General features: G+C 44.2%; 1 protein-coding gene across 9 annotated transcripts in view; it reads right to left on the reverse strand.

Moving 5' to 3' along the window:
- The window catches only part of DCLK2 (doublecortin like kinase 2), a 174669-nt gene that overhangs the window by 88070 nt on the left and 63865 nt on the right, over positions 1-22734 (reverse strand). The window lies entirely within an intron of this gene.

The following is a 22734-nucleotide window of genomic DNA, read 5'->3' on the forward strand; positions in this document are numbered from 1 at the left end:
TATGCCTGTAGAATGTCTTATCTTTTTCTTGCATCCAGAGACATACTCTTTCAAAGACACATCTATGTATTTTTCTGCAAATCTCCAGGGGTGTCAGTTAAACTGGGACTGGGACCAGCAAGAAAGGGAAGTTGTCTGTAAGCATTTATCATCAAGTTATATGCCTTGCATGGGGAGCCAGCTGTCTTAAATAACCATCCTCTCCCTGGGGCCACAAGTCTGGGCAAGAATGCTACTCATGTCAGAAACTCGTGTCACGAGATTCGATTTGAATGGAAAAGCAAAGGGAATGTGGTCTCTTTTCTCCAGCTGGGATTGATTATTATTCCCTTCCCAACAAGGAGGCTGTTATTTAGCCTGAAAAGAAGAGCCTCCTTCTTCCTTGGCCATTTTCCAGTCCATTATGGCACCTGAACTACCATACCCGGCCTCACCGCAGCTTTAGGGCCTCTCAGCCTCTCTCCAGGAAGACGTCTTGGTGCATTACTTCTTCATTAGTATAAACAGAAGTTACACTTAAATCCTTGTGGTGTGGCAAGGTATCTTGGAAACCTACGCAGGTGGCTAAGGCCAGATGGAATGTCAAGATGGGGGCTCAGGTAGGTGGGCGTGAGCTTGGAGCAGAGAGGGGGATGGGGAAAACCTCCAGCACCTGGAAACTGTGTCTATCTTTCTCCCTCTTGTACCCAGAGCACCAGCCTTGTGCTTGAGGACAGACACACCGGGAACATTTCTCAAATGAACGAGGTGATGAACAGCAGAAGCAGGGGATGCCAGGCACAGCAGCTCACAGCACTAGGCTCATAGGTGGCAGCTTTCACTACCACATCATGGTGGTGACCACAGACACCTGGGAGCTTAGGTAGAAAACCCATGTGAACAGAGGGTGGCCTGGCTGCACAGGAGTAAAGATGTGAACGCTAGCAGGATGCCAAATATGAGCCAATGTTATTACGACAAGAAACTCCACCCACCTATCCTCCACCACCATGGCTGGTTTAGTTCTAGCAATTTAGACAACTTGAAGGGAACACCCCCCAGCTTACAATCAGGACAAAGATAAACCCAGTTCCCCAGTGTCAGGAGTGCTATGTTCAGGAAGAGTTTGCACAGAGAACAGGGAAGGAGCTAAGGACGGAAGTGGGAGGAAGGAGAAGAAATGGAAAAACTGGCGGATGATCATGTTATGCTACACGGAGGGCAGCAAGTGATTTAAAGTTACATACACTACAACTACATACATTCCTGTGGTGATAGCTTTAAAGACTAAATACAAGACCTTCACAATGGGAGGCCTGGGCCCAACAACGCCAAGTCTGTACCAGCACTTCCAGGGGCTGGTGACAAGCCCTGGGTGGGGACCAAGGACCAGTCCTTCTTCACAGCTTGGTTGGTAAAGAGTAGCCCTGATCCTCATCTCCATTTCTCACGTGTTATGCCTTGTGCTGACTTGAGTTCCAATTCCTCATCATAGAAATGCAGTTGAAGAGTTCCCATCGTGGTGCAGTGGAAATGAATCCAACTAGGAACCATGAGGTTGCGGGTTCAATCCCTGGCCTCACTCAGTGGGTTAAGGATCCAGCGTTGTCATGAGCTGTGGTGCAGGTTGCAGACGAGGCTTGGATCCCGTGTTGCTGTGGCTCTGGCGTAGGCCAGCAGCTACAGCTCTGGTTGGATCTCTAGCCTGGGAACCTCCATATGCCAAGGGCGTGGCCCTAAAAAGACAAAAGACCAAAAAAAAAAAAAAAGGATATAATGTAGTTGAACCCTGAAGAACAGGGGTGTGAACTGCTCAGATCCATGTATACACAGATTTTTTTCAATAAATGCTACAGAATTAGAACACGATCCGCAGTTGCGTGAATCCAATCCGTGATTGGCTGAATCTGTGGAACCATGGATGTGGAAGGCCAACTATGCGGGCTTGAGCATCGGGGGAGATTTTGCTACCTGCCCCAGGTCCTGGAACCAATCTTTGCCCTTCCCCCACTGCCATGCTGAGAGATAACATCACTCATATCCTTCCCCTTCTACAGGAGAAGAACCTGCTCACAGACCAAGAAACTAGCTCCATCTTTAATAGCCCACTTTGAAATGGCAATTGCTACGTCTCTGTGGTATGCGGTGGTTTCAAGTCCTTCCCCAATAGCACTCAGAACGACAGCCAGCATGCTCTTGGGAAATATTCCCAGGCTAAGTAATCTCACCAACAGAGGAACTTGATGCACAAAGCCTGTAATGTATTAAGTGCCATCTTCACTTAGTAAAAGTGATTTCAAAATTCATTCAGAAAAATCAGGTTCAGAAATGATCACCTTCCTACTTTGCGAAAGATGCAAATCCCCCTTGTAAAATGAAGCAGAGCCATGTAAACAAAAAAACCAAGTGGCTCTCGGATGCAGTAATTCCCAGAAGCTCTCTGAGCGTCTGACAAACACAACCAGCCTGGTCTGGGTGTGGCTCTGCAGGCACCGTCTTAAAGAGGTGGACAGAACCCTGTTATAAAAAGGCACGCATTCTTGGACACATCCTCTACATTCTTCCTTCTTAAGAGACCACCTCAGTAATATGACTGGCAAGAGGCAACTGCAGCACAAAGAGATCTGACCATGGGAACAGATTCCAACCCTTCCACCCCAGAACAAACAGGATGCTGGTGGTGACTCAGAGGGGGACGTGCTGTGTACACAAAGAGGGCCATAGGAAGGATGTCCTGAAACCCGCTCTATGCATGTGTGTCTATGCCTGCCTGTGGCAGGTCCAAGAGGGAAGCAATTTCATCCAAGTGGTGGTGACCGGATTCCCAGAGCTCACTTCCTGGGCACTGCTGATGCGGTGTTTGAGGACCGCTCCTGCTAACAAAGTCACCTTTCATGACACCCGCCCATCTAGGTCTTCGCTACAGTGGGATTAATAATCACGGAAGATTCATAACCCTTTCCACTTCACGAGAGTTCCGCAAACCTTCCCCTTTAAGTCATCGACATCGTTGTGGGATAAATACTTTGAATATTCCTCTCATACCTGCTATACGCACTAAACCCCCTTCTGCTCCTTTTGTTTATCTCGGCAGCTCCAGCTCTCTGTCCTCTCCCAACCTCACCCAGTAGAGCACTCCTATTAAAATTCATGATGTTTCTCTCCATGCAAGTGTCTGATTGCAGCTGCCAGTTTCCCAGTTCAAGGATTTTCATCCTGCCTAAGAGGACAATGCAAGGCTCGCACTGCTAAGGAAATAGGTCAAGCTCAATTTCTCTTTTTCAGTTCTGCTGCCAAAAGTGCAGGCTTTTCCTTCTAGAAAACACACATCCTTCTGGGTAGGCTCAGCACTTAAAAAGAGGTGAAGAGGGCGCACTCCTTTCCCTTCTCAAGGGGGACTGCCGAGGTTTTCTCACACAACGCCTCAGGAACCTCTGTTCAGTCACTGAGGACACCCTGGAGGAGTCCGGTCTTTTGGCTCTTTTGATACTACGCTTCACGGACATAAACACCAAACAAACTGACCACATAAGAACTAAAGACAGAGCATCCCACACCAAAAAGATTCGTTATAGCCTCAAGTGCACCGTCATTCTGTTGAGTTGGTTGGTTTTTTCATCACATCCCAGCTGGAGAGGGAAGGGCAGGAGAGGGGAACCACCGGGGCTGTCACACACTGTGGCTCAGCGCCATCGCATCAGCCCACCATCCCCCTGCCCCATTCCCACACATGCTTATACTTTTCTACTCTTGGCAGATGCTGTGGAAACACTTCATAAGAAGGAAGGGAGAACAGAACATTCTTGAACTCTCAAAATGTCCACATAATCTCCAACTATCTCTGAGTTACTGACTGTAAGGAGAAGGGGCCGAGGATTTACGTGGTGCCAAACCCCATGCCCACCCCGCTTCACAGATGTGGAAACAGAAGCTTAGAGCAGATGGTGACTCCTGAAGAAATGCAGTGGCAGGGTTAGAAAAAAGCCAGTCCTCTGACTCCTGGGGCCTCCTTCTACTCTACTCCTAGAACAGGAAAGACAGAAAGGCATGCTACAGAGAGGTGGACAATCCAACACCTTGAATCCAGCTAATTTTTCTTATATTGTCAGGCAAAGATAAGAAAGAGTGAGGCATCCTTAAAAGAAAAAAACAAAACAAAAAGCACTCCTGAGAGTGAGGTGAACTGGATTCTGATGCTTAAAATCTGTTTGGTAGCTGTTGGGCTTCAAGGCCCCTTCAAGGAGATTGAACTCAAAGCCAAGACAAGAATGACCAGACCCTCATCATACCCCTCCCCCACCTTGAGCAACCTGCCTAATCCTTCCCGCCCCTACTAGGAAGGGTAAGTGGCCCACTCCTCACCTGGCCTCTATAAGGCCTTATATACCTCCAACCAACCAGCAAGTGTACCTAAGACCTCTCTTTCCCCAACCAATCGGCAGGTCAACAAGTGTGCCCTGAGACTTCCTCTTCCCCTGGACTATAAAAATACACATGATCCCCTGGGGTTGGCTCTCCCTGATCATCAGGAAGTCATCCCACTGCACTCACAGCATCTCTCACCTTAAACTCTTCTCAATGCAGTAGCAGCATTTCCATTCTATTCTCAATAAACTCTTCTTTCTTTTGACCCCTATATGAGTCCGATATTTATTTATGTATTTATTTATTTATTTTAGGACTGCACTCAGTGCATATGGACGTTACCAGACTAGGGGTTGAATTAGAGCTGTAGCTGCCTGCCTACACCACAGCCACAGCAACGCTGGATCCTTAACCCACTGAGTGAGGCCAGGGATCCAACCTGTGTCATCATAGATACTAGTCCGGTTCATTACCACTGAGCCACAGTGGGAACTCCCATAAATTATTTTTCCTACCCATATGCAGGGACCATGACAGTAACCCTGAGAAAGTTATTAACTGCTCTAGCTCTGTTCTCTCATAAAGCTAAGGGTTTGGGGCACGTGATCTGTAGATTCCTTTCTGTTGAAACAGGAGGGAAGGGGGCAGGGCACAACCTTTAAGAGAATGATATAGCCCTTGAGGATATGACAAAAACTCATCAGAATCAACCAAGTCCAAGATGGTGGATGATTCGACTTCCAATGGACCTTGAGCTTCATTATACGCTCATTGCTCATTGTAATACATTAGCTAAAAGACACACCCAAAGGAGCCATGACAGGTCCCAGGTGCACCATAAAAAGCCAAAAAGTGAGTGGTGCCCCAATTCTTGGAAATCCCCATCCTTTCCCTAAAATAGTTGGAATAATCCTCCCACTCATTAGCCTATGAAATTACCCAGCCCCTAAAAACTCACTCATCATATTTCAGGGCCCCTCCTTTCCCTCCCCTCCCTTCTGAGAGGGTTCATACTCTGTCTGTGGAGTGTGCTTCTCCCAGGGCTGCTCTCTCACCTTATGCAATAGTCCATGCTTTGTCTCTCTCTCTCTCAATAAATCTACTTCCTACCTATCACTTTGCTGCTCACTGAACTACTTCTGTGGTGAGATATAAAGAACCTGAACTTCAGTAAGTCTTAGGACCAGGTGTGTACAATTCTAGTTTTTTTGTTTTTTAGGTTTTTTGCTTTTTGTTTTTTGTTTTTTTGTCTTTTTAGGGCCACACCTGCTGCGTATGGAGGTTCCCAGGATAGGGGTCTAATACAAGCTGTAGCTGCTGGCCTACACCACAGCCACAGCAACACAGGATCCAAGTCACGTCTGCAACCTACACCACAGCTCATGGCAATGCCAGATCCTTAACCCACTGAGCAAGGCCAGAGATCAAACCTGCAACCTCATGGTTCCCAGTCGGATTCGTTTCTGCTGCACCACGATGGGAACTCCAAATTCTAGTTTAAAAAACAGTGGATTCAAGTTTCCATCTGAGCCTTGGCTGAGTTAGAGCCCCAGCATGTGGATTTGAGTCTCAAATTGAGGTAGACAGTTTCAGCAGCAGGAGATAAGTTACATGCATGTGAGAAGTAATAAAATTTAACAACATTATTAAGCCATATTCTGGACATGTCACAAGAGGGACTATGTGCTGCTGATTTACTTTCTATTCAGTCAGGTGGAGAAGTGGACTGTAGGATTCTGGGAAAGCTTCCTTAGGAAGTGGAATGAATAGACAAGACTAGCCAGAGTGGTTCAGTTACGACTGTAAAAGAATTTGGGGCCAGAAGGTACAGGACAGTGGAGACTGCAGAAGTACTATTTAACACTATTTTCAAGCACACATTTTATGCTATAGCCCGTGTTTTAATTTCTAGAACATTTCATGATCACTTTTATTTCCATATCTTGTTCATGCTTTTTCTACTTCTGACTGCACCCCAGCCCTAGTCTGTATACTCTTCTGCTCTTTCTTTTTCTGTCTTTTTAGGGCCACACTCATGGCACATGGAGGTTCCCAGGCTAGGGGCTAAATTGGAGCTGGAGCTGCTGGCCTACACCACAGCTCATAGCAATGCCGGATCCTTAACCCACTGAGCAAGGCCAGGGATCGCACCTGTGTCCTCATGGATACCAGTTGGGTTCATTTCTACTGAGCCACTATAGGAACTCCTCTTCTGCTCTTTCAAGGTTAAGTTCAACTACTATTCTTTAAAAGATTCACTCCCATTAAAAGTATCATCTCTTTGGAGTTCCCGTCGTGGCTCATTGGTTAACGAATATGACTAGGAACCATGAGGTTGTGGGTTCGATCCCTGGCCTCGCTCAGTGGGTTAAGGATCTGGTGTTGCCATGAGCTGTGGTGTAGGCTGCAGATGCAGCTCGGATGCTGCATTGCTGTGGCTGTGGTGTAGGCCGGCAGCTACTGCTCCGATTAGACCCCTAGCCTGGGAACTTCCACGTGGCACAGGTGCGGCCCTAGAAATGGCAAAAAGACAAAAAAAAAAAAAAAAAAAGTATTATCTCTTGGGGTTCCTGATATGACTCAATGGGATCGGTGGTATTTTGGGAGTGCTGAGACACAGGTTTGATCCCTGGCCTGGCACATGGTTGGGGATCCCGAAGTTGCCATGGCTGTGGCTTGGGCTGCAATTGCTGCTTGGATCTGATCCCTGGCCAGGGAACTCCACGTGCATCGTGGTGGCCAAAAAAAAAAAAAAAAAAAAAAAAAAAAAGTACTCTTTCCTTATGCCTAATAACATCTACTTTCTATATTAAATGTGCTGAATTTTAGTTCACTAAAATTAATTTTTGACCAGTTTTATAATGAGCTCTATTTTAAATGGGTATGTCTTCTATCAACAAGACTTTAAATTTATTTATTTATTTTTTGTCTTTTTAGGGCAGCACCCATGGTATATGGAGATTCCCAGGCTAGGGGTCTTAATCAAAGCTGTAGCTGCCGGCCTACACCACAGCTCACAGCAACCCCGGATCCTTAATTCACTGAGCAAGGCCAGGGATCCAACTGCATCCTCATGGATACGAGTTGGGTTTGTTTCCACTGAGCCATGATGGGAACTCCAAGACTGCAAATTTCTTATGAGAGATTCAGACAATACAGATTTTTGAGTCACAGAAGGTCCTGCTGATATTATTTAACTCAAACTCCCTTTGTTTACAGGTAAGTAAACAGGGAAGCCACCTTTAGGAGTCCAAGAAAGTCAGGGAAATATGTTAAGGACATTGGGAACATGGCCACTACAGGAGGAAAAAGGAGTAACTGAGGCTGAGAAGTTTTTTGGTAACTGCTACTTCAAATTCTTTAATAACCACTTTTACCCGAGAAAGCGCTCATTAGCTGCCATTATAAAAGGTACTTAATTTGGGGAGTTCTTGCTGTGGCACAGTGGATTAAGAATCCAACTGCAGGGGTTCAGGTTGCTGCAGAGGCAAGGGTTCAATCTATGGACCAGCACCATGGGTTCAAGGATCTGGGGTTGCTGCAGCTGCGGGCATAGGATTCAATCCCTGGCTGGGAACTTCCATATGCTGCACGTGTGGCCATAAAACCAAAACCAAACCAAAAGTACTTGATTTTATGTGGACCAACTGTGAACTCGTGGTATGTCCAAGTCTTAATTGTATAGGTTTTCAGAACGGAAGGGTCAGAGAGAGGCCAAGCTTCTGTTCTTGGTTCTGCGTCTAAATGACAATGAAAATGTGGTCAGGAAACTTAGCTTCTAAATATTTCAGGTCTAATTTCCTTCTAGGGGAAATGAAGGTATCAGATCAAGGAATCTATAGAGAACCTTTCTGCTATAATGTACAATTTTTCCTTCCCAATATCCTTCATCTTTATTCCTACTGTCTACCTATTTTCTACCCATTTCCCTCTTCTCATAGTTTCTAGCCTAACTTTGAAAATTTCTCATTTCTTGTAAACTGGACTGAGGCCAACTTTTCCCACAGTCACAGGCATCAGGAAACGCTTTCACTGTGTCTCCCCTCTTCCCCACTCCAATTATCAGCAGCAATATTCCTTTTCTTTAATCTTCTTTCTCTCTCGTAACATTACCTGAATCTGTGATTGCCAGATAAATCCGGGACACCTAGCTAAATTTAAATTTCAGATAAACAACAAATCATTTTTTAGTGTAATATGTCCTCTACATGGTTTTTTTTTTTTTTTTTCAATCTGCATCTGACAACTCTACCTAGCAGCATCATTCTTCAGTTCAGTCCTGTGTAAGGATTTTGAGAAATTAATTTTATGTTGGAAATATTTTGGTGATTTTCCAGAGGAAAGGTCCTACGTGTGTGAGATGAGAGGTTTCTCCAATCAGCCAGCACTGGTGGATGTTTACTCTCTTCCTTTAGAAGAGCTGCAGGAGGGGCCTGGGGAAGAGGGACTACTGGGCAGAGCCCAAGCCAAGAAGCTAAGAACAAAGAAGATGTGTCAAATCTGACTAACAAGCAGTGACTCTCCAAGGTGGACCCTCCTGTTGCCCATGTGGAGTTGAGGCAGGATATTAACTCAGGAGTTAGTGTAGGCGCATGGCCTTCGATGCATTCTTTGATATGGTCATCAGCTGACATCTGTGGCTTAAGAGTTCGAGGGAATAACATCCCCACAGGCCTTGTTTACTATAGGAAGTGCACCTACACCCACGTTTCAACTAATACAAACAAAATGAGAGGAATGGTGACTCTCAGTCTAAGCAAGAGAAACACAAAGAAACCATAAAGCTTACGGGGCATTTCCACTTCTAAGACCCCTACTGGACAAGGACTGATATAGGTAACTGGGAAAGGCCAATGGGAGAAAACCACATCTTTCTGGACCCCACACTGGTACCCCCCATCGTTAAGGGATAAAAACCCCTATAGGACAACGGAGAGGGGGACTCTTCTTCCCATTTCCAGCCTGTCCTGAGAGCTGTTTGCTTTCCTGTAATAAAGACTTTGCTTGCTTGCTGCCTGTGTGTTCATGAAATTCACTGTCAGCTCTGTGAACAAGAACTCAGATTCCGGTAACATCTTTCCAGCATCAGTCACCTCAGAACAGGCTCTGACTGAGCCCTGGGGTGTTCATCAGGACCTTCCCACTCAGAACATCTATTAAACATCTCCAGATCCTAGCATATTCATCTCTCTTTGACCTTCAAAAGCAACATCGCCTTGAGATGGATCAGCTGAATGGTCAGAAAAAGCTAAGATCTAGAGTTGATTGGTGAGAAATATGGATTAGCCATTTCACGAGTATTGACTGATTACAGGGAGAAGAGCATATGCGATGCTAATTGTCACTGCCAACTCCCTGCAAACTTGTTCACCTCTGAGTATTAATGGAAGGCTATTACAGTGTTAGGATTGCAAGAGCTGCCATACGCACAGGAGCAGAGATCTTGGTTCCTGCTCTGGTCACCTCATAATCTAATGGGAGCCATACACAGAAGTACAGTCACCTCCTCTCCACCCCCCCACCCAGGGGATGAGAAAGGTACAAGATGCAATGCCTTTCTAGCTTTTCCACTTGATTTAGGTCTCAAATGTTAAATTCTGCTAGGTCTTAACTGAGGTCTGTAGTCACCTGGCTGACAAATAACTAGCAGGTTGGTGCAAGGTGGGAAGGCAGTTACTAATAGTTTCTTCTGCAACTTTACAGGAAATGAATATTCAATACATGAAAAGAGTTTCTTCCACAGTCACCTGTGTAGCCGCAAAGAGAATCTGTCCTTCCTAAGCCAAGGATGTAAGGACTGCAAAGACCCAAAGGGCTGCTAGCTGCCGGCCTGAGGCCCGGCTTCTGAGATGTTCCTTTCTCTTTCCTCCTAGTTGAAACAGATAAATTTTTTTGGCATTTTTTTCCCTTGAAATGAGAAAAGCACATTTTAAATTGCCTTTAACTAACTGAGGGTCTTCTGATGAGAGCAATTTATCTCCTGAATATGAAAGAGAATTCCCTCAACCCCACCCCCCAATAACGGGTCTCCCAGGAGAATAATGCACCCAGGCAGGACCACTGAGCTACTCTTTAATCAGGGGCTATTTTACATGATCACAGGCATCATTAGGCAGTGTCACGCCCACCATTTATCCCTGTGACAAGGAAGATCTCTGAAAAGGAGGCGAGGCTGCCTGCCATTCAGAGGGATTTGAAAAAAGCCAGAAGCACTGCTTTTGGAGGGTTGTCTCTTAATCAGAAAAGGACCAGCAATCAGCTCCGTGAGAGCCCACCTCTTCCTAACAGTGCACGAAGATTGCAGGAGCAAAGAGGACTTTTTTAATCACTGCTTGGAGCTGCACTCTAATTACAAACTCAGATAAAATATGCATTAACATTTGCATTTTAGGTAGTCATTTGTCACACAAAGAAAACAGGAAAATGTTTACTCTTCATAAAAGAGAACCTCACCCTTTTGGGGATAAAACCACCGGGGAAATACTCTCCATTTCACCAGCAACTGAGAATGCGAAGGTAAAACAAAGAGGGGTGCCTACCATTCAGTTCTACAAGGATCAAGCCATTCGTCAATGAAGTCTCTGACTTTGAAAGGCATTCAGGATGAAAAAATGGGATAAGGGACCCTGTGCTTGAGAGAAGCAGGGCCCTTAGATAGAGATATCTCAGGGGGGAAAAATTAAATGAACCCAGATTCTTGCATCCTCCAATACATTAAAAAAGCACCAAAATCATTAACTGAGATATGTGATCCTAGCAGGAATATTTTATTGTATGACTGACGGTGTATATGACTGTCAGGAGGACTGACTGTGTGTACACCGTAGCCGAAAGCATACACAGCCTGCTCCTCTCTCTACCTCTTTGGGGCAGTCCTCTCAGAGCTACTGAGAGACTGTTTCCCGGGCTATAGTCCTCAGTAAGGTCCCTGAATAAAACGAAAACACACAACTCTTACATCAGGCATTTTTCTTTCAGCCAACACTAGTATCAAGTGGAACTTTGGTAAGATTCTTAAACAGATACTGTGTTGGTATTTGCATCTAAACTTTCTGCTATCATTAGAATCCAGACTCAGACATTCAGTGAGCCAATTAAAATAAAATAGAGGAGTTCCCATCATGGCTCAGTGGTTAACGAACCTGACTAATATCCGTGAGGACCGGGTGTGTCACTCAGTGGGTTAAGGATCTGGCATTGCCATGAGCTATAGTGTAGGTCGAAGACACAGCTCAGATCTGGTGTTGCTGTGGCTGTGGTATAGGCTGGCGGCTACAGCCCCGATTAAACCCCTAGCCTGGGAATCTTCATGTGCCTTGGGTGTGGCCCTAAAAAGACAAAAGACAAATAAAATAAAATATAATAAAATAGATGACTCTATAAATGTAAAGGAAGGATTCAGCATAGCCCTCTATAGATTCTAAACAGGAACTCGGGAACATAGCACCTCAAGGTTCAAGGTTTCCTTTTTTTTTTTTTTAACAGGTCAATCAATGTATGTTCTCTCTGAAATAAATTCTCTCCTCCAAGCAGCATTCACTATTCCGGCCACAAAACGTTTCCCACATGTTCAACCAAACACACGGTGTGCTGCTGCCTATGGCAACAACCACGGCTACATACTGCACATTGAAAAGCTGTTGTTAGCAACTGAAGCAAATTTCCCAATCTAACCAACTCTATGTGGGAAGATAAATTAAAAAACAAAAACCAAAAAAACCTTCAACCCTAGGCAATCCAATCAGCAGCAATTGTATATAAAATTACCATCAATTTCAGCAAACATCCATGGTATTTCTAACCGCTGCTAGACTTATAGAATAGAAATAGTGCTAAAGCACCCAAAGGCGACAAAGATCTGAAAAAAACCACAAAATTAAAGACTCACAGCTCAATGACCACTCTCATTTAATTACAAAAGTCCATAGTCCACAGTTGTTAAAACTTACGGGTCTTTACCAAGGAACTTCCTTCCCTAAAGGGGTATCCCACCATTAAAGATGGAAGGAATATTCATGCCCTAAAGGAATCTCCCCTAAAGGTTATGAATAAGCTTGTGTGGGATGACTGAACCCCTGGCATGTCTACAAAATCAGAAATTACTCCTGTAAATCAGAACAAGCGTTTTCATAAATCAGTATGATCAAAAGAACAGTAGGATCCTAACGAGTGACAAGAATCAAGAGGATTCTTTGTTTCCTCCTTCATATAATGTTCCTGCAACTCAAAATACATCATTACTACCCAAAGAGACAGGTATGGCTAATCTACACTTGATACAATCAGATTTCAACTACTTTCAAATAGTATACACACTTATTAATCTGTCTTTAGTGAATAGCTGTAAATCTACAGTCTCTAGAATTGCTGCAATTTGCTGATGAATCACAGACTTTTAATTTAGGGGAGGTGTGGGGGCTGGGGAAGGTGTGCATTAGAGAGGGTATGTATTCCTTAGAGCCGTGGTTTCCACCAGAACTGCGTGCTTCCTAAGTGCTGATGCCATGGGTTTCAGCCCAGACCATTTAATCAGACTCTCTAGGGCATGAGGTCAGGCACCTGCATTTCATCAGAAACCTTCAAAATCTCTGCCAGGTGATCCTCATATGCATCTGGGGTTAAGATCCATTATCTTTAGAGAACAGACGTTATACTCTACTTTCTAAGGCAAAACTGAAGTTTACCTTTCCATTGCTGGCATGAAAACTGTATAGTAATATTAGGGATAAAACGGGTATGACCAAGGGCCAGAGAAGTGGCTTAATGATGTTACCCTGTCCTTAAGCATGGAAAGCTAATAAAAATTAAAAATAAAATCACCAACTTCCTAAGGTTGATGAGAACTTAATTATGGGCATTCATGTGAATCATGGGCCTTTTTTTCTTAATAGGTTCAAATGGAATTGCAAGCCAGGGTATTTTAAAAATAGAAGATCTGATGCAAATTAAGTAAGTGTGTGGCTAAAATATTCTTCTTGAGCTTGCCCACACAAACCTTTTTTTTTTTTTTTTAACACAGTAAGTACCAAATAATACCTAATGTTTACTTAGCTCTTATTTTGTACTGAAGCCAGAGAGAACACTTCCTGAATCTTGGAGTTCCCATCGTGGCACAGTGCAAATGAATCCGCCTAGTATCAAGAGGATGCGGGTTCAATCCTTGGCTTCGCTCAGTGGGGTTGGGGATCTGGCATTGCTGTGAGCTGTGGGGCAGGTCACAGATGGGCACTGGATCCTGCATTGCTGTGGCTGTGGCACAGGCCAGCAGATGTAACTCCAATTTGACCCCTAGCCTGGGAACTTCCATATACTGTGGCTGTAGCCCTAAAAACCAAAACAAGACAAAACAGAAAAAAAAAAAAAAAAAAAAAAAAAAACACAAAAAACAAAAAACCAGGAAAACACTTCCTGAATCTTCTATTTAATCCTTACAACTACCTTGCAAGGTCGGCACCATCATTATCTTCACTGTATAAACAAGGAAAGGAAAGGAACTCAGAGATTAAGTTACACAACCAAGTCACACACCAAGACAGCAGGAGGTGGCCGAGGGTCTGGGCTCTGGATTAATATATGATCTAGCTGTTACTGAATAAAAGAGTAATAATTGAAATGGCTGGTTTCAAAAATAGGACTCCATCTGACGAGGTGACTGTCCTGCGGCATGATTAAATTGTTATTTTGCTACTTGTGGAAGAAAGGGAGACGTCACGCAGCCATAGTTCATCCTTAGCACCACTGCCCACTAGACAAATCTACAGTCATAATAAATATTTAGCTGAATGATGGGACCAAGAGACAGAATAAAGCAGTGAAAAGATTTTTCTGAGGCTGAGTTATTGCCCTCTACATTACAATAACTTCCAGTAGGAATCAAGAGTATCTGTAGCATGGAAACCTTGTGAAATAATAGCCTTGTGGGGGGAAAAAAAAGCTCAGAAAACACTATTAAAATTTATCTGGGAGTTCCCACTGTGGCGTACTGGGTTAAGAACCCAACTGCAGCAGCTTGGGTCGCTGTGGAGGTGGAGGCTGGATCCCCAGCTGGATGCGGTGGGTTAGAGGATTCAGCACTGCTGCAGCTCTGGCATAGGTCGCAGGTGTGACTCAGATTCAACCTCTGGCCTGGGAACTTTCATATGCCGCATGCACAGCTGTTAAAAAAAAAAGTTATTTGTACATTTGAAATTATATTCAATAAAATATCTAGGTATCTATCCTGATAACAAAACTTAACATTCTAACCTTTGATAATATGGGTGTGAACTTTTTGGAGGGAGGCCATACAAATGTACATGGAGAATACTACTACTTGGTAGATTTAGGTTTGCCCTAAAACCTACTCTTTTTTTTTTTTTTTTCCTTTTTACTGCTGCACCTGGCGCATACGGAAGTTCCCAGGCTAGGCATCAAATCGGAGATACAGCTGCTGGCCAACACCACAGCCACAGCAACACAGGATCCAAGCTGCGTCTGCGACCTACACCACAACTCGCGGCAACACCAGATCCCTGACCCACTGAACAAGTCCAAGGATTGAACCTGCATCCTCATGGACACTAGTTGGATTTGTTTCCACTGTGCCATGACGGGAACTCCCTTAAACCTACTCTTAAAAAAAGTGCACAGTCTATGTTTGTTCCTCAGTTCCTAATATTTCTACTTTTAATACATGAAAAAGAATTCAAAGTCCATAAACAGAAGGTAGTGACATGAATAAAGCCAAGGTTGGAAAAAATGTTTTAAGACTCTGCCTGCAAGGAATCACCAACGTTAAGCCTCTGTAACACGCAGGACTCAAACTCGAGGGGTTACCCCACCACAGTGGTCAGGAGGCAGACATAACATCTTTTTTTTTTAAGTTCCCTGGACAATTCAGCTTGAAAATTACAATTTTGCAAACGGTGACCTCTCACTTCCCACTTTCCCAGCACTTTTGTAATTTGCCAATGGAATATAATATTTATAAATGGCAGCACCGCTCTGTGGATTCTGGGCGCATCTGTGCCTACTTTTAAATGGATGTGATCTGGTTTCCTTCCTTTCCTCACAAACTGTTAATATATTAGAAAACCAAACTGATTCCAGAGATTGTTAGTGAGTTACTGTACTGAATTATGGGGCGTTACATTGTCTTTTATCAGTTTCACATCATATAAATTATCTGATAAAATCTAGAGAAGTAGAAAGGATCTTAGACCTTTGGGAACTAAAAAATTTATATTTTGTTTCTTTGTGATGCACATCCCAGATATATTTCCATGTGAACACACAGACTGATACAGCTCTTGAGGGAAGACCTATCAAGGGGCTGTCTAGGCTTCAGATTCACCAGTATCCATTAATATGTCTAATTTATAGAGGTTAGCTGAAACTGCAAAGAGAAAGCACATTTATTACTGTTTTACAAGACCCGTATGAGTTCTAGGCAATTCTATACTGATTTACATCGCAAAAAAGGAGGCTTCCCCATTGGCCCTTAAACTAAGTTCTCTACATCCTCAGTGACAGATTTCTATAGCCCCTGTTCACAATCTATATAGTTCCTCCAAAGCAATCAGATGTTTTTTTGTTTTTTGTTGTTGTTGTTTTTTGTCTTTTTGCTATTTCTTGGGCCACTCCTGCGGCATATGGAGGTTCCCAGGCTAGGGGTCAAATCGGAGCTGTAGCGGCCAGCCTACACCACAGCTCACAGCAACACCGGATTGTTAACCCACTGAGCAAGGGCAGGGATCGAACCGGCAACCTCATGGTTCTAGTCGGATTCGTTAACCACTGCGCCACGACAGGAACTCCAAAGCAATCAGATGTTTTTACCTAAGTAAGGAGTCCCTCTTTTTTCTCATTTCCTGTTCATGGAAATGGTTTTAATTAGCTCAGTGAGTTTGTATGTGTTTGTTTTTTTAAACTTAAAGGAATGGAGATGATCAAACAAACAATGAAATTTCAAGTCAGGAATCTTGCCACCAAATAGCTCTGTTATGTCAGTCAAGTCACAGCCACTCTGGAGCTCCGTTATCTCACCCATAAAACGAAGACACTGCAATAGACGATTTGTAAGTTCCCTTCTACCTGTGACCAAACCTTGCTCTTCCCTTTCCTACTCTCAGAATGGAGTCCAGAGGGAGCAAACTCTCTGGTTGGATGGGATGGTCTGTCCAACTCTGGAGTCTTTTTTTTTTTTTTTTCTTGCTTTTTAGGGCTGCACCTGCGGCACATGGAAGTTTCTAGGCTAGGGGATGAATCAGAACCGCAGCCGCCAGCCTTTGCCACAGCCATACCATATCTGAGTTGCATCTGCGACCTACACCACAGCACACAGCAACTCCGGATCCTTAACTCACTGAGAGAGGCCAGGGATCCAACCTGCAACCTCATGGTTTCTAGTTGGATTCATTTTTGCTGTGCCACAATGGGAACTCCCCAACTCTGGCATCTTTAAACACACTTAGGAACACCACTCTTGACTCTATTCTAGTCCACTGTGAATAGAGTGGACAAATTCATTAGCTCCTTATTATTATTATTATTATTATTATTATTGCTTTTTAGGACAGCACCTGCAGCCATATGGAAGTTTCCAGGCTAGGGGTCAAATCGGAGCTGCAGCTACCTGCCTACACCAGAGCCATAGCCACTCAGGATCCGAGCCACATCCGAGACCTCCACCCCAGCTCCCTGCAGCACTGGATCTTTAACCCACTGACCAAGGCCAGGGATAGAACCTGCATCCTCATAGATACTAGTGGGATTCGTTACCGCTGAGCCACAACAGGAACTCCTCATTACCTCGTTAATACTGCCCTTTCCTCAGCCTTACAATACAATACCCCTGTAGAAGCTGGAGTGAGCTATTTAACCAGTAACCTCTTTGAGGTTTTTAACTGCCCAGGGTCATCAAGAATCCTAAGATACTTGGATAAAGTTCAGCCATCCTCGGGACCTCCAGATCAACACAAATACAGTGCTGGAACACTGACGGTAAATAAAAGTCTTAAAAGCAGCAAAAATAACAAACATATGACTATCAGGGGAAAAAATATTTCCCTTAAAGCACCCCTTCCCCTACAATGAAAGTCACCAGGGAGGTTCCATAAACAAGAGGATGAAAGAAAAAGGAAATCTTTTATATGCTGGACCATTGTGTGTTTTACATGCTTCTCTCTCTCTCTCCCAAGTCCAAAGATGACTGCTCTTGTTAGGGAGGAAACAAAGAAAGAGGTCCTATCCCTTAGCCACCCCCCTTCCTCACGTCCCAATCTCCACTTCATCCAAATTCCTTTTTGCCTCCAGGATTATTCTTCTAAAACACTTTCCTAACTACATCATTGTCTCCACTCAATTTACCTTTGTGCATGTAAGAAAAAAGTTGTCTTTCTTCAATAAAGATTTTAATTTGGGAGTTCTCCTGTGGCTCAGGGGGTAAGGATCTGGCATTGTCACTGTAGCGGCTCAGGTTCTGTTCCCAGCCCAGGAACTTCTGCATGCCGTGGGTATGGCCAAAAAAAGAAGAAAAAAATTTAATTTGGTATACTTTTGTGTCAGGGAGGAAAAAAAACTTCTCGCTTTACCCTTCCAAATTCTTCTGGCTGGTGTAAGAACTAAATTGACATGAGACAGATTAACAGGAGAAAAGTCAAACAAATGCTTAATAACATGCATACCTGGGAGAGACTCAGCAAGCCATTTTAGCCAAAACAGCTGAAAGCTTCACCTTAAACACCATCCTCAGCTGAGGATATAGAGGATGGGAAAAATACTGTTACAGAAGGTTACCAGGAAAAGCACAGTGAATAAATGTGGTGCACAGGAGTTTTGGTCTTACTCCTTTTCCTGGTACAGTGAGGGAGACTCCCTTACAAATGCAAAACTCCTACTTAGTTCTCAGAGTTTTCCCAAAATCTGCCCTTGCTTAGAAAACAGCCAGCTTAAAACAATCAATAGGCCAAAGAGACATATTTAGGAGCAACAAATTCTGCTCCCCTACAAATGCATACCATGAAAGCCCTATTTAGGGGAGCTATCAGGGGTCACAGTTCACACATACAGAAGCTCAGTGCTCTCATCTGCTGACAACACCCCCTCCCTCAAATGCCAGGCAGGGCACGCACACCAGACATGTGCACATCCACTGGCTCACACCTTCTAGGTGAGGTGACTTTGTCAGGTTCCAAGTTGACAAGAGACGAGTATTAGGATCCTCAGAGTGGCCAGTGGGCAAGAGAAGCCACCTTAGGGGACATCCAGAGGCAGATGACACACCATCAAGTCGATGTGTGGATTGTACATGTGCTCAGAGCTGGTAGGATTTACACAAGAGGGCCTCTCTTTCGCAACCCAGTGCTCATCTGAGCAGCCTGGAATCTTCACACCAGCCCCTCTCATGATAGTCCATTTCTAGGATTTACTGTCAAACCCAAGTTCATGTGCCTGATGCACAGTGGGAACTGGAGTTTGGCAATGGCATCAGCCTCTACATGGATTAAATCATGAGCTACTGAAGCTGCCGACCTGCAAAACCCCCTGAGCAGAGCTGAGAGGAGGTCAGGAATGATGCACTTTGTGCTCTGGGAAAACTGGAAGAACAGGTGTTCAGATGGACATTTTTAGAAGAAAATTTTATGAGCACACTTCTTGCATCTCCTCATACCTAGAAAAACACTAAAATTCCTCATGGTGATTATCTGCTCCTCACAACTAGTGAGAACCTTCACCAGCAGCAAACTTTGTGAAATGTGTGCAAGGATGCATGTACCGCCCCCTTCACTTTTATCACATATATCCTGATTATTTCCCTTTTCCTCTTTGGGTGGTATTTCAGAGCTGTCTGAAATGTTGCCTCATGGGCTGCAGTTACATCAACAAAACCAAAAGTTGTCACAGTCCTCTGTGAGTGCAGCCACTCCCAAGGGTGAGCCGGTGAGCCCCGAGGGAACTCAGGAAGGAAACAAAGAATGCTGGCACCAAACAAAGACTACACAGCAGAGGTAGCTGAGGTGCATCTCAGCTATCAAAGGAGTGATTCCAGTAAGCCCAGACCTTTCCATCTTCCCATATAAATGCTAAATTCCTTAACTTGAGATATCTGGTTTTCTACAATCTTTTGTTCCAACTACCTGCCCTTTGTTGAAAAAACTCCTATATATCCTAGCTTCCCCCTCACCTCCTTGGAGTGGTTTTCTCAGGACTATCAGAGATGCTGTCTCCCAGGCTTAAGTCCTAATTTTGCCAATAAAACTCAATTCTCAGCATTCAGGTTGTGCATTTTTTTTTTAAGTTGACAACAGTGAGGCCAAACTGAAATGCTGGACTTTGGAGCAGAGAAAGGTCGATTGCAGGACCAAGGGAGGAGAATGGGCAGCTCATGCTCAAAAAGACCTGAACTCCTGGATGGTTTTCAGGAAAGAGTTTTCAAAGGCAAGTTTGGGAGGGAGGACTCCAGACTGTGTGACTTTCTTCTCATTGATTGCTGGGGGATGGATCCAGGGATCCTGTGGTCAGCCTGAGGTTAGCATCCTCCACTGGGTTGGGGGGTTCTTCTTGTAGAACTCCTCTAAGACATAGTGTTCTGTATATCCTTTGAGGAAGAACTAGGACTTTACCTCATTGTTGCACTACTGTTTAACTGCTTTTCCTTTCTTTCTGCATTCCCTCATTTCCCTAATTGATAACTGTTTGAATAAGCTCTTTGGAGCTCAGGGAAGAACTACAAAAAAAGGCGGGGGGGGGGGGAGGCACACAGAAAGGCTTGTGTAGCTGGGAGGACCTCATAACGTCCTGCTCTTGGTTTCAGATGTGAATGGCACCTGCTTTGATGTGGTACCTTCTGGCAAGCATTTTACATGGCCTCCATCCTGTTCATTTTATTAATTCCTCATTGTTCAAGGAACAAAATTCAAATCCTTTAGCAAAATCTCATTCACTATCCTTCAGAATCTTGGCTACACATCTCACCATTTCTTCTTTACCATCTTCCCTAAAGGTTCCATACACTGTACTATTCATGAGTCTTTCAATAAGCGATGAACTTTCACTCCTTCATGCTGTTGATTCAGCTTTTTTTTTTTTTTTTGCTTGGAATGTCCTTTCTATATTTAAAAATCCATTTCACCCTTTCACCCTTCAAGATATACTTTCAGTTTCACTCTATCAAGTTTTTCCCAGCTTTCTGCTTTCAGCAGAAGTAGTCACTCTAACAGAAGTAGTCACTCTAACACTTAGATTATTCATTCAACAAATTTTGGGAGTTTCCATTGTGGTTCAGTGGGTTAAGAACCCGACTAGTATCCATGAAGATGCAGGTTCGATCCCTGGCCTCACTCAGTGGGTTAATGATCCAGCATTGCTGTGAACTGTTGTTTAGGTCACAGACGTGGCTCAGATCTGGTGTTGCTGTGGCTGTGCTGTAGGCCAGAAGCTGCAGCTCCGATTCAGCCCTTAGCCTGGGAACTTCCATATGCCATGGGTGCGGCCCTAAAGAGCAAAAAAACAAAAACAAAGCAAATATTCACTCAACAACCAGAAATATACCTACCCCATCAGAGTATTCTGATCTGTGTGTCTAAGGGATCCTTGAAGACATACTTATATTCCTAAAGATTGGCATGGTGGCAACATTGATTAGCTACCCAACAGAGGAATATGCTGTTATAGCCCCATCACTCAGTCCAGTAAGCAAGGTCCAGCAAAGTCTCTGTCCATCTGTTCATGCATTTCAAAAGGGGCAACAGTGCCCTAAGGCAGTGGGGTGGGGGAGGTGTATGCAGATAGGTTTTAGGGAGAGTTACAGACTTCTTTGTGTATCCACCTCCACAAATTCATACATGGAAACTCTAACAGGCCCCCTAAACCCTGTACCACAGAATGTAACTGTATTTGGAGACAGAGCCTTTCAAGAGGTAAAGTTAAATGAGGTCACATGGGTGGGCCCTAACCCAGTCTGACTGGTGTTCTTACAAGAAGAGGAAATTTGGGAACCCAGAGAGAGACACCAGGATCTGTGTGCACAGAAGAAGGGACACAGCAAGAAGGTGGCCCTCTGCAACCCCAGGAACGAGGCCTCGGGAGAAACCCAATCTGCCAACACCTTAAGCTTGGATTTCCAGCCTCTAGAACTGTGAGAAAACAAATTCTGTTGTTCAAACCACCCAGTCTGTGACACTTTATTATGGCAGCCCTAGCAAATTAATACAGGAAGCAAAAAGATCTTAGATATTACCACGATCTGTGCCCCTCCAAGTTCAACCCCATCTGACAAAATTGCATTCCTTAGGATTTAATTATCTTATTAGGAGAAAATCCTGAATGAATTAACAAATTCATGTATTTAATTAAAAATTTTTCCTTAGAGGGTGATAATGCAAAAGTAAAGCTGAGAAACACTGAAGTGGCTAATACAGACATGTATCTACTATTGTCGTTTTTAAGTCTAGACCAATACAAACATACTAGAAAACGTAGCTCCCCAGAATCTACAAACACACCAGTCCCCTCTACCTTCCTTCTTGTTAAACAGGGCAGGGTCCCTCCCTGTGGTGGGCTAAGGCCCACCTTGCTCCTGCCTTCTCAGGACCTTATCCTTTCCCCCTTCTTTATGGCATAATTTGCAAGAGCATTTTCTCTTCCCAATTTCCCTCCCCCTCCACCCAACATTCCTGGGAGACTGTCTCTACTCATCACCTCTGCGAAGGTGCTCCAGTGTGTCGTCACAGATGGCTCCAGATCACCAGCAACCTCCAGGTAACCAAACCCAACGGGCCGCTTTCAGTTCTCCCCTCATGGTGCCCTCTTGCCGGCATTTGGCCATTCAACCGCCTTCCTGAAAAACTCTTCTATACCTTAGCTTTTTCACTCCACATTCACCTGTTTTCCTCAACCTCCCAGGCGACGCCTCCATCTAGCGTGCTCCCTCTGTCCATCATGGCTGGAATTCTTCAAGGCTTAGTCCTAGACTGTCTGTTTACCTTGTCTAACCTTCCTTCAGGGCTGTTTTCCTGAATGCACCTCTACCCACCCATTTGCACAAACTTAACTCTGCTTTCTTCCAATATTTATGGGATAAAAGCTAAAAAATCCCAATCTGATGTTCAATGCAGCATAACCTCCCTTCCACGGATCTCAAGATTCTTCCTCTGGTGCCTGGAAACCTTTCTCAATATCAGCTGTTAGGAATCATCAGCCTTTCTATCTCCCTTTCACCATTCCTGACCCTCCAGAGGGCCACCCCCATGGCCCATGTCACCCTGGTCGCCACCCAACATATTTGCAGGCAGGCTATGGTGTATTCACTTCTCAAATGTCAGTACAGCCATTGTCTTTCTTTCATAAAGTAGCGCTTTGCTGTTTACAAAGACAATCTCTTGAAAAATATATTCCAACCCTATAGCTGAT

The sequence above is a fragment of the Sus scrofa genome, chromosome 8 (assembly GCF_000003025.6).
Source record: "Sus scrofa isolate TJ Tabasco breed Duroc chromosome 8, Sscrofa11.1, whole genome shotgun sequence".
In the NCBI taxonomy this organism is placed as follows: Eukaryota; Metazoa; Chordata; class Mammalia; order Artiodactyla; family Suidae; genus Sus; species Sus scrofa.